Raw genomic sequence first — 12387 nt, 5'->3', positions numbered from 1 at the left:
GACGCTGTTTCTCCATTCCGACCCAGCCATGTACACGAGCCCTCGCCGTACGTATGCGCGAGTAGGCGTTTGAGACCCCGCCCGTATGTACACATACGTGGCCGTATTTTCTTTCTTGCACCCTGGCCGCCTCTACTATGACACGTGCGCGCCTTTACATCCACCAGTATATATGTACGTACACGTTCGCGACCAGAATGACAACGCTACGTACGCTTCGACCAGGTGGGTCCCGACTGTCAGGCACTTCCTTGCGTGCGAAGGTGTAGTTGGTGGGTCCCAACAGTCAAGGAGGAAACGTTTTTTTCGCGAAATACGGTGGCCCGTCCGGTGGGTCCCTGCTGTCAGGTGGAGGAATCATTATTTTCTGCGTAATAAGGAGGCACTTCCTTGCTGCCGCCGTGGACCCAGCTGTCAGCCTCTCCACGTACAGTCCACGTCCGATGGAAGTCGTTCCTTGACCACGTTGACCACGCCGCGCCAAGAGCACCAGGGCAGTGGACGACGGCGAGGCCTAGGAAGGGGATGACGCAGAGCCGGTGAAGACGCGGCAGTGGATGCCCACGCGGAGAGGAGTATGAGGGTTCACTCGTTCGGCTGCGGTGTGAGGCTGCCGTCGCCGCAGGGCCTAGCCAGCGGTGGGAATAGTAGGGGGCGGTGAGGCCTCCGCGGCAGCACAGCCGACCATGGGAGGCAGGAGCAGGCGGCACGACCGACACTGCTTTGGGCGGCTGGAGCAAGAAGACCAGAGGTTGAAGAAGCACTACGGCCGTTGGATGGACATCGTACGGTCACTGGAGCTAGAATCATGCATATTGACTAAGTTGACAAAGCCCTCCGTCCCCGTCAAATTAGTAGGCCCACAAGTCAGCCTCCCACCAAGGTGGGTCCCAGCTAGCAGGGGGTATTCATTTTTTTGTGCGTAATAAGGAGGCACTTCCGGTGGGTCCGAGCTGACAGTAGGGGGAACGTTTTTTCGTGAAATATGGTGGCCCGTCGGGTAGGTCCCAGCAGTCAGGGGCAAACGTTTTTTTCGTGATATACTGGTGGGCGTCCGGTGGGTCCCTGCTGTCAGGTGGAGGAATAATTATTTTCCGCGTAATAAGGAGGCACTTCCTTGCAGCTGCCATGGACCCAGCTGTCAGCCTCTCCACGTACAGTATTGTTCTGATGGAATTCGGTCGTTAACCACATTGACCACGGCGGTGGACGACGGCGAGGCCTAGGAAGGGGACGACGCGGAGCCGGGGAAGACATGGAAGTGGATGCCCACGCGGAGAGGAGTACGAGGGTTCACCGGTTCGGCTGCGCTGCCGTCACCGCAAAATAACAGGGGGTGTGGGTGAGTGGAGTGTAGGGATGGCCTGGCTAGTGGTGGGAGTAGTATGGGGGCGGTGAGGCCTCCGCGGCAGCACAGCCGGCCACGGGAGGCAGGAGCAGGCGGCACAACCGGCGCTGCTTTGGGCGGCTGGAGCAAGAAGACCAGAGGTTGAAGAAGCGCTACGGCCATTGGATGGACATCGTACGGTCAGTCGAGCTAGAATCGTGCATATTGACTAAGTTGACAAAGCCCTTCGTCCCCGTCAACTTAGTAGGCCCACTATACTGGGTCCCAGCTAGCAGGGGGAGTATTCATTTTTTTGTGCGTAATAAGGAGGCACTTCCTTGTGTGCGAAGATATAACTAGTGGGTCCGAGCTGTCAGCGGCGGTAACTTTTTTTCGTGAAATACAGAGGCCATTTCGGTGGGTCCCAAATGTTAGGTGGAGGAAATCATTATTTTACGCGTAATAAGGAGGCATTTCCTTGCGTGCGGCCGTGGACCCAGCTGTCAGCCTCTCCACGTACAGTCCACTTCAGATGCATGTCGGTCGTTGACCACGCCATGCCGAGAGCACCAGGGCGGTGGACGAAGGCGAGGCCTAGGAAGGAAACGACACGGAGGCAGGGAAGACTCGGCCGTTGTTTTTGTTTCCCACGCGGAGGGGAGTACGACTGTATGAGGGTTTACTGCTTCGTCTGCCGTCGCCGGAGAATAACAGCAGGTGTGGGTGAGTATAGGGATAGCTAGGCCAGCGATGGGAGTACGGTGGGGCAGTGAGGCCTGTGCGGCAGCATAGCCGGCCGCGGGGAGGAGGGAGCAGGCAGTCCCGCCGGCGCTTGTTTGAGCGGCTGGAGCAGGAAGAGCAGAGATTGAAGAAGCACGACGACCGTTGGATGGACATCCAACAGTCACTGCTTGTGCGTCAACCTTTTTTTAGGAGAACCTCAAATCTGTGGAAAACAGCATACAACTCATCTGCCATTGTTTCTAATAATTTTCAGCCCATTTGCTAATTCTTAAGGTTTTTTTGGAGCCCATATTCTTTTTGTTAGCATTACAGCCCAAATTGTGGCCACGGTTAAAAAATTATACAAAATTTTGCATATTTCGGTGTGGTCCGAACTGTTTTTGATCCCGAAATTTTGACTCACATTCAAACTGATTTTAAAAATAAATGTATATCAATATAAATCTAACAAATTCTCCATGCATAAAAATTAATGTAATTTAAAATCTTGAAATGAAAAAAAAAAGATATTTGAAATTAATTGCCGGTTTGATGTGTTTTAAAAATGTACAACCCATTTCTCATTACTGATGAGCCATTTTCTCGGCCATTCGAATCAAAGCTCTCCTCGTCTTGAAAGATTTGCAGCCCAACAGGCCTGACAAAGCGACTTGCTTGGCAAATCACAAAAAAACTGGGGTGTGGCCGTGGACCCAGCTGTCAGCGTCTCCACGTACAGTACTCTTCCGATGGAAGTCGTTCCTTGACCACGTTGACCACGCCGCGCGGAGAGCACCACGACGGTGGACGACGGCGAGGCATAGGAAGGGGACGACGCGGCAGTGGTAGCCCGCACGAAGAGGAGTACGAGGGTTCATTGGTTTGGCTGCGGTGTGAGGCTGCCGTCGCTGCAGGGCCTGGCTAGCGGTGGGAATGGTAGGGGTGGTGAGGCCTCCGCGGCAGCACAGCCGGCCACGGGAGGCAGGAGCATGTGGCACGACCGGCGCTGCTTTGGGCGGCTGGAGCAAGAAGACCAGAGGTTGAAGAAGCACGACGGCTGTTGGATGGACATCGTTATTTTGTGCATAATAAGGAGGCACTTCCTTGCGTGCGAAGATATAGCTGGTGGGTCCAACCTGTCAGCGGGGGGAACATTTTTTTAGTCCATTTGGTGGGCTGGGTGAAACAATGATGTAGCATCTGTGCAGCCCGTTTAAATCCCATTTGCATTTTTCTCGAAATCCGCGGACTTGCTGGGCTGGGTGAAAATATCATGTTGGGCTAGACGGAGAAATGTTATAAAAACATAAACACATGATTGCACGTCAGTAAAATCTTTGCAAGCTTATGTACGCAATCACTAGGAGTTAACTTGCCAAGTTATATATAAACAATTATTATTATTATTTTGTAAGAACTTTCAACTTATGAAATAAAATATCATTTTAATTTGATGAGTTAATAGTACGTGGGGTATTATTATTTTTTAGGCTAGACGTGGGACAGTTGAGTTGGTTCTAGGGGAAAGTACTGGGAGAAAACCTAGTTTACATCGAAAAAGAAAGTGGGAGAAAATTCAGAGACCTGCTGAGTCCACCTGAGGAGGGGAATATGTTGGGAGGAAGGAGATTCAAAGCACGGCAGCCGAGTGAACTAGTTTTTTTTACGGACAAGTGAACTAGTTTACATACATAAGCAAATAGCCACTAAAAAAAGCAATCAGGTTAATGGGTTCTTAAAAGAAATATTTCGGACAAACAGATAATTACGACACATAGGCTAATGCATGAAACACTCAGATGATAAAGGTGCTTATAAACAGATAAAGTACAACATCTAGACCTTCCTGGCATGCTTGATCAAGACGTTGCGGCTGTCCGTGTACTCGTTGGTTACGGGAAGCAGACATGCCCTCATGTCCAAGATCTGCATGTACATGTCGTAGCATGCGTATGCGTCCTTGGCCGCGTAGGTTATGTAGGCTAGATTCAGAGGTACCTCCCATGTGTTCAGGTTGTCTTCTTTCATGTTGGCGTATCAGGGGTCGATGATGGTCTCAGCGAGGTCAACCACGGAGTCCTTCTCCTGCCCGTTGCTGATGATCTTGTATTGCTTCTAGATGTCGACAAGCTTGTTGCACCAAATGGCCGAATCGTCGCGTTCTTCCTTCTCTCCACCGTAGCGAAGGTGCAGTCGGCGCTGCCGATGAAACAGGCGAATGCTCTAGAACCTGGTGCAGCCATAGGACTGAGGCGAGGCAGAGCTTCACCGAGTCTGTATCGTTGGTGTACATCACATTCAACTTGGTGCAGCCATAGGACTGAACGGCGAACTCAAAGGGGAACTCCTTGCTGAAGTCCATATCCAGCAGGCTCACCCCTCGGATCGCCATTGGAGTCTCTTCGAGTGAACGAGTGTGTAGGCGGCAACAGCAGTTCGTTTTTCAGCTCCTGGGGAACTGGATTCAACAGTAAACTGAGTGTGTATAGGCGACAACAATTACTACCCCTCCCTCGTCCGCTACACGCCCGACAGAAGATGCACCCTCGGCCACACGTCGGTTCACGAGCGGGTCTGTATTGGTACTGTAATAACAGGAGTTAGTGGTCACTTTACTTAAATTTAATTAGCTCTAATAGAAATTTATACTTAAAACAAGCAATGCATTCGCTCGTTCTATCAGTGCCACAGGATCAACATGCACAACAATTAGAATTATTATTCTTAGGACGCACACGATCAACACATTTGTCGCACTTTCACAAAGATAATACTACCAAGTTTGAACTGTTTGTTATGGTTGTTGTCCTTTGCATCATCATGCCGTGTTTCCCAGCTTGCAAGATTCAGAACCAACAAATAAGATCCAAATAATAAGTACAACAAAGATGCCTACACATCTCATTGATTCCCACCTTGCAAGATTCAGAACCAACAAATAAGATCCAAATAATAAGTACAACAAAGATGCCTACACATCTCATTGATTCCTAGCTTGCAAGATTCAGAACCAACAAATAAGATTCAAATAATAAGTACAACAAAGATGCCTACACATCTCACTGATTCCCAGCTTGCAAGATTCAGAACCAACCCATTAGAGCCTTTTGATAAAGTGAATATCGGGATTAAATCCATCTTCGCTAGCCATGTCATACAATCGAAGAACTTGGCGAATGCTCTTGACCATCACAACATCTGTAGTTGAGTATTCCTGTTTGCATAGCACAAACCAGGAGAGCATGATTTCACTCTGAACCCGATCGAGCGATTCCTTGGCTACTACTGCTAACTGAAGCCGATCAATGGGATGAACAGTGAGCGTTGCGGGGGGTTTGGATGAACAGTGAGCGGTGGCATTGCCTCTGGATGAACAAGACCTCGTGGTGTGGTGGAGGGTTGGATGAATAGTAGACGATGGAGGGGTGCCCGTGGAGGGGTGGATGAACAGGACCCCGTGGTGTGGAGGGCAGGATGAACAGTAGACGGTGGGGGGGTTCTCGTGGAGGGGTGGTTGAACAGGACCCCATGGTGTGGAGGGTTGGATGAACAGTTGACGGTGGAGGGGTGGTTGAACAGTAGCCGGTGGAGTAGCGCGCGGTGGAGGCTGGATGAACAGGAGCCCGTGGAGGCTGGAGGAGGTCGACGGTGGATGAACAGTAGCTCATGGAGGCTGGAGGGGGGTCGACGATGGAGATGAACAGTATCCCATGGAGTCCCGTTTTGCAGTACGCCACACCCCTCCCGATGAACAGGACCCCCGTTTCGACTGTAGCGCTCCAACACAAGTCCGTTTCCTCCGTTTTGCGGTACGCCACACCCCTCCCGATCAACAGGACCCCCGTTTCGACTGTAGGAGGTCCGTTTCCTCTGTTTTGTGGTACGCCGCACCCCTCCCGATCAACAGGACCCCATTTCGACCGTAGGAGGTCCGTTTCCTCCGTTTTGCGGTACGCCACACCCCTCCCGATCAACAGGACCCCCGTTTCGACCGTAGGAGGTCCGTTTCCTCCGTTGTGCGGTTCGCCAGGCCTCGTTTCCATCGCCTCTTCCATCCAAGCCCTCCCGATGAACACCACCACGCATTCTGTTCTGACCCATGAACACGATGACGACGCTGTTTCTCCATTCCGACCCAGCCATGTACACGAGCCCTCGCCGTACGTATGCGCGAGTAGGCGTTTGAGACCCCGCCCGTATGTACACATACGTGGCCGTATTTTCTTTCTTGCACCCTGGCCGCCTCTACTATGACACGTGCGCGCCTTTACATCCACCAGTATATATGTACGTACACGTTCGCGACCAGAATGACAACGCTACGTACGCTTCGACCAGGTGGGTCCCGACTGTCAGGCACTTCCTTGCGTGCGAAGGTGTAGTTGGTGGGTCCCAACAGTCAAGGAGGAAACGTTTTTTTCGCGAAATACGGTGGCCCGTCCGGTGGGTCCCTGCTGTCAGGTGGAGGAATCATTATTTTCTGCGTAATAAGGAGGCACTTCCTTGCTGCCGCCGTGGACCCAGCTGTCAGCCTCTCCACGTACAGTCCACGTCCGATGGAAGTCGTTCCTTGACCACGTTGACCACGCCGCGCCAAGAGCACCAGGGCAGTGGACGACGGCGAGGCCTAGGAAGGGGATGACGCAGAGCCGGTGAAGACGCGGCAGTGGATGCCCACGCGGAGAGGAGTATGAGGGTTCACTCGTTCGGCTGCGGTGTGAGGCTGCCGTCGCCGCAGGGCCTAGCCAGCGGTGGGAATAGTAGGGGGCGGTGAGGCCTCCGCGGCAGCACAGCCGACCATGGGAGGCAGGAGCAGGCGGCACGACCGACACTGCTTTGGGCGGCTGGAGCAAGAAGACCAGAGGTTGAAGAAGCACTACGGCCGTTGGATGGACATCGTACGGTCACTGGAGCTAGAATCATGCATATTGACTAAGTTGACAAAGCCCTCCGTCCCCGTCAAATTAGTAGGCCCACAAGTCAGCCTCCCACCAAGGTGGGTCCCAGCTAGCAGGGGGTATTCATTTTTTTGTGCGTAATAAGGAGGCACTTCCGGTGGGTCCGAGCTGACAGTAGGGGGAACGTTTTTTCGCGAAATACGGTGGCCCGTCGGGTAGGTCCCAGCAGTCAGGGGCAAACATTTTTTTCGTGATATACTGGTGGGCGTCCGGTGGGTCCCTGCTGTCAGGTGGAGGAATAATTATTTTCCGCGTAATAAGGAGGCACTTCCTTGCAGCTGCCATGGACCCAGCTGTCAGCCTCTCCACGTACAGTATTGTTCTGATGGAATTCGGTCGTTAACCACATTGACCACGGCGGCGGACGACGGCGAGGCCTAGGAAGGGGACGACGCGGAGCCGGGGAAGACATGGAAGTGGATGCCCACGCGGAGAGGAGTACGAGGGTTCACCGGTTCGGCTGCGCTGCCGTCACCACAAAATAACAGGGGGTGTGGGTGAGTGGAGTGTAGGGATGGCCTGGCTAGTGGTGGGAGTAGTATGGGGGCGGTGAGGCCTCCGCGGCAGCACAGCCGGCCACGGGAGGCAGGAGCAGGCGGCACAACCGGCGCTGCTTTGGGCGGCTGGAGCAAGAAGACCAGAGGTTGAAGAAGCGCTACGGCCATTGGATGGACATCGTACGGTCAGTCGAGCTAGAATCGTGCATATTGACTAAGTTGACAAAGCCCTTCGTCCCCGTCAACTTAGTAGGCCCACTATACTGGGTCCCAGCTAGCAGGGGGAGTATTCATTTTTTTGTGCGTAATAAGGAGGCACTTCCTTGCGTGCGAAGATATAACTAGTGGGTCCGAGCTGTCAGCGGCGGTAACTTTTTTTCGTGAAATACAGAGGCCATTTCGGTGGGTCCCAAATGTTAGGTGGAGGAAATCATTATTTTACGCGTAATAAGGAGGCATTTCCTTGCGTGCGGCCGTGGACCCAGCTGTCAGCCTCTCCACGTACAGTCCACTTCAGATGCATGTCGGTCGTTGACCACGCCATGCCGAGAGCACCAGGGCGATGGACGAAGGCGAGGCCTAGGAAGGAAACGACACGGAGGCAGGGAAGACTCGGCCGTTGTTTTTGTTTCCCACGCGGAGGGGAGTACGACTGTATGAGGGTTTACTGCTTCGTCTGCCGTCGCCGGAGAATAACAGCAGGTGTGGGTGAGTATAGGGATAGCTAGGCCAGCGATGGGAGTACGGTGGGGCAGTGAGGCCTGTGCGGCAGCATAGCCGGCCGCGGGGAGGAGGGAGCAGGCAGTCCCGCCGGCGCTTGTTTGAGCGGCTGGAGCAGGAAGAGCAGAGATTGAAGAAGCACGACGACCGTTGGATGGACATCCAACAGTCACTGCTTGTGCGTCAACCTTTTTTTAGGAGAACCTCAAATCTGTGGAAAACAGCATACAACTCATCTGCCATTGTTTCTAATAATTTTCAGCCAATTTCTAATTTTTAAGGTTTTTTTGGAGCCCATATTCTTTTTGTTAGCATTACAGCCCAAATTGTGGCCACGGTTAAAAAATTATACAAAATTTTGCATATTTCGGTGTGGTCCGAACTGTTTTTGATCCCGAAATTTTGACTCACATTCAAACTGATTTTAAAAATAAATGTATATCAATATAAATCTAACAAATTCTCCATGCATAAAAATTAATGTAATTTAAAATCTTGAAATGAAAAAAAAAAGATATTTGAAATTAATTGCCGGTTTGATGTGTTTTAAAAATGTACAACCCATTTCTCATTACTGATGAGCCATTTTCTCGGCCATTCGAATCAAAGCTCTCCTCGTCTTGAAAGATTTGCAGCCCAACAGGCCTGACAAAGCGACTTGCTTGGCAAATCACAAAAAAACTGGGGTGTGGCCGTGGACCCAGCTGTCAGCGTCTCCACGTACAGTACTCTTCCGATGGAAGTCGTTCCTTGACCACGTTGACCACGCCGCGCGGAGAGCACCACGACGGTGGACGACGGCGAGGCATAGGAAGGGGACGACGCGGCAGTGGTAGCCCGCACGAAGAGGAGTACGAGGGTTCATTGGTTTGGCTGCGGTGTGAGGCTGCCGTCGCTGCAGGGCCTGGCTAGCGGTGGGAATAGTAGGGGTGGTGAGGCCTCCGCGGCAGCACAGCCGGCCACGGGAGGCAGGAGCATGTGGCACGACCGGCGCTGCTTTGGGCGGCTGGAGCAAGAAGACCAGAGGTTGAAGAAGCACGACGGCTGTTGGATGGACATCGTTATTTTGTGCATAATAAGGAGGCACTTCCTTGCGTGCGAAGATATAGCTGGTGGGTCCAACCTGTCAGCGGGGGGAACATTTTTTTAGTCCATTTGGTGGGCTGGGTGAAACAATGATGTAGCATCTGTGCAGCCCGTTTAAATCCCATTTGCATTTTTCTCGAAATCCGCGGACTTGCTGGGCTGGGTGAAAATATCATGTTGGGCTAGACGGAGAAATGTTATAAAAACATAAACACATGATTGCACGTCAGTAAAATCTTTGCAAGCTTATGTACGCAATCACTAGGAGTTAACTTGCCAAGTTATATATAAACAATTATTATTATTATTTTGTAAGAACTTTCAACTTATGAAATAAAATATCATTTTAATTTGATGAGTTAATAGTACGTGGGGTATTATTATTTTTTAGGCTAGACGTGGGACAGTTGAGTTGGTTCTAGGGGAAAGTACTGGGAGAAAACCTAGTTTACATCAAAAAAGAAAGTGGGAGAAAATTCAGAGACCTGCTGAGTCCACCTGAGGAGGGGAATATGTTGGGAGGAAGGAGATTCAAAGCACGGCAGCCGAGTGAACTAGTTTTTTTTTACGGACAAGTGAACTAGTTTACATACATAAGCAAATAGCCACTAAAAAAAGTAATCAGGTTAATGGGTTCTTAAAAGAAATATTTCGGACAAACAGATAATTACGACACATAGGCTAATGCATGAAACACTCAGATGATAAAGGTGCTTATAAACAGATAAAGTACAACATCTAGACCTTCCTGGCATGCTTGATCAAGACGTTGCGGCTGTCCGTGTACTCGTTGGTTACGGGAAGCAGACATGCCCTCATGTCCAAGATCTGCATGTACATGTCGTAGCATGCGTATGCGTCCTTGGCCGCGTAGGTTATGTAGGCTAGATTCAGAGGTACCTCCCATGTGTTCAGGTTGTCTTCTTTCATGTTGGCGTATCAGGGGTCGATGATGGTCTCAGCGAGGTCAACTACGGAGTCCTTCTCCTGCCCGTTGCTGATGATCTTGTATTGCTTCTAGATGTCGACAAGCTTGTTGCACCAAATGGCCGAATCGTCGCGTTCTTCCTTCTCTCCACCATAGCGAAGGTGCAGTCGACGCTGCCGATGAAACAGGCGAATGCTCTAGAACCTGGTGCAGCCATAGGACTGAGGCGAGGCAGAGCTTCACCGAGTCTGTATCGTTGGTGTACATCACATTCAACTTGGTGCAGCCATAGGACTGAACGGCGAACTCAAAGGGGAACTCCTTGCTGAAGTCCATATCCAGCAGGCTCACCCCTCGGATCGCCATTGGAGTCTCTTCGAGTGAACGAGTGTGTAGGCGGCAACAGCAGTTCGTTTTTCAGCTCCTGGGGAACTGGATTCAACAGTAAACTGAGTGTGTATAGGCGACAACAATTACTACCCCTCCCTCGTCCGCTACACGCCCGACAGAAGATGCACCCTCGGCCACACGTCGGTTCACGAGCGGGTCTGTATTGGTACTGTAATAACAGGAGTTAGTGGTCACTTTACTTAAATTTAATTAGCTCTAATAGAAATTTATACTTAAAACAAGCAATGCATTCGCTCGTTCTATCAGTGCCACAGGATCAACATGCACAACAATTAGAATTATTATTCTTAGGACGCACACGATCAACACATTTGTCGCACTTTCACAAAGATAATACTACCAAGTTTGAACTGTTTGTTATGGTTGTTGTCCTTTGCATCATCATGCCGTGTTTCCCAGCTTGCAAGATTCAGAACCAACAAATAAGATCCAAATAATAAGTACAACAAAGATGCCTACACATCTCATTGATTCCCACCTTGCAAGATTCAGAACCAACAAATAAGATCCAAATAATAAGTACAACAAAGATGCCTACACATCTCATTGATTCCTAGCTTGCAAGATTCAGAACCAACAAATAAGATTCAAATAATAAGTACAACAAAGATGCCTACACATCTCACTGATTCCCAGCTTGCAAGATTCAGAACCAACCCATTAGAGCCTTTTGATAAAGTGAATATCGGGATTAAATCCATCTTCGCTAGCCATGTCATACAATCGAAGAACTTGGCGAATGCTCTTGACCATCACAACATCTGTAGTTGAGTATTCCTGTTTGCATAGCACAAACCAGGAGAGCATGATTTCACTTTAATAGTGGCCTCCTTTACTCAACCTGCAGCTCCACTCGGATGAAGCATGCCTGGACTTCCATGATTCAATTCATGCGCCTTTTTCTGCAGTTCACCTGAAATGAAGCAAAGATTGCATCATTCAGCTAGCAAGAAGTACTTGCTCTCTTGAGCTGGCATGTTCTTCTTTAGTAGTTGCACTAAAATTGAGGAACATTAAGGTTGGCTGTCCAGCTCATGTAAGGTGCAACTTTGTTATCCTTTTGTGCAGTTCCACTAAAATAAAGTGCCATTGTGGTGACAGTGACGGCTCATCTTGCAAAGGCTAATAAAATGTTGCACGAGATTACCAGCAGAACTAGACAAAGATTTTGGAAACTCCAATCACCATTTTGTGCAGTTCCACCAAAATTGAGAGATGTTGCCCACGTGACATTTTAGTTGAACTGCACAGGACACTCATTCCAAAAAAAGTGTTTTGTGCAGTTCACCAAAAGGTCACAATAGCAACAAGGTGAAATGGATATCCCTATCTGCACAAAAAGATAGAAAGTAAACAGTTGCTGGTCAATAAGAATATACGAAACATATACAAAATGAAAAGAAGCATCTTAATTATGTTCATGGCAATCACGCAAGGACAGTAGAAATTTTAAAACGTCAGCAATGCTTCATGTTACCAGAAGCATTACGATCAACAATGAGATTCCTCAAATATGGGATTACTTTAATGGTGGCATTGCTTGTTTACCAGACACAGTAAATCAACAGCAGCTAAAGAGTTGGTTTAAGGGCATGGGACCGTGGGGACACCATGACACTCAGCAGCGTAAAGGAGCAACTTACTTATCATACTGGGGAAAACAGCAGGAGTGCCATTTGTAACACAGTTTAATTGCATCTTATCACTGGAGGCATTAGATTAATAATAACACTGGTT

The sequence above is a fragment of the Triticum dicoccoides genome, chromosome 4A (genome assembly GCF_002162155.2).
Source record: "Triticum dicoccoides isolate Atlit2015 ecotype Zavitan chromosome 4A, WEW_v2.0, whole genome shotgun sequence".
NCBI lineage: Eukaryota > Viridiplantae > Streptophyta > Magnoliopsida > Poales > Poaceae > Triticum > Triticum dicoccoides.
The sequence above is the reverse complement of the archived record's forward strand: the minus strand, read 5'-3'. Positions refer to the sequence as shown.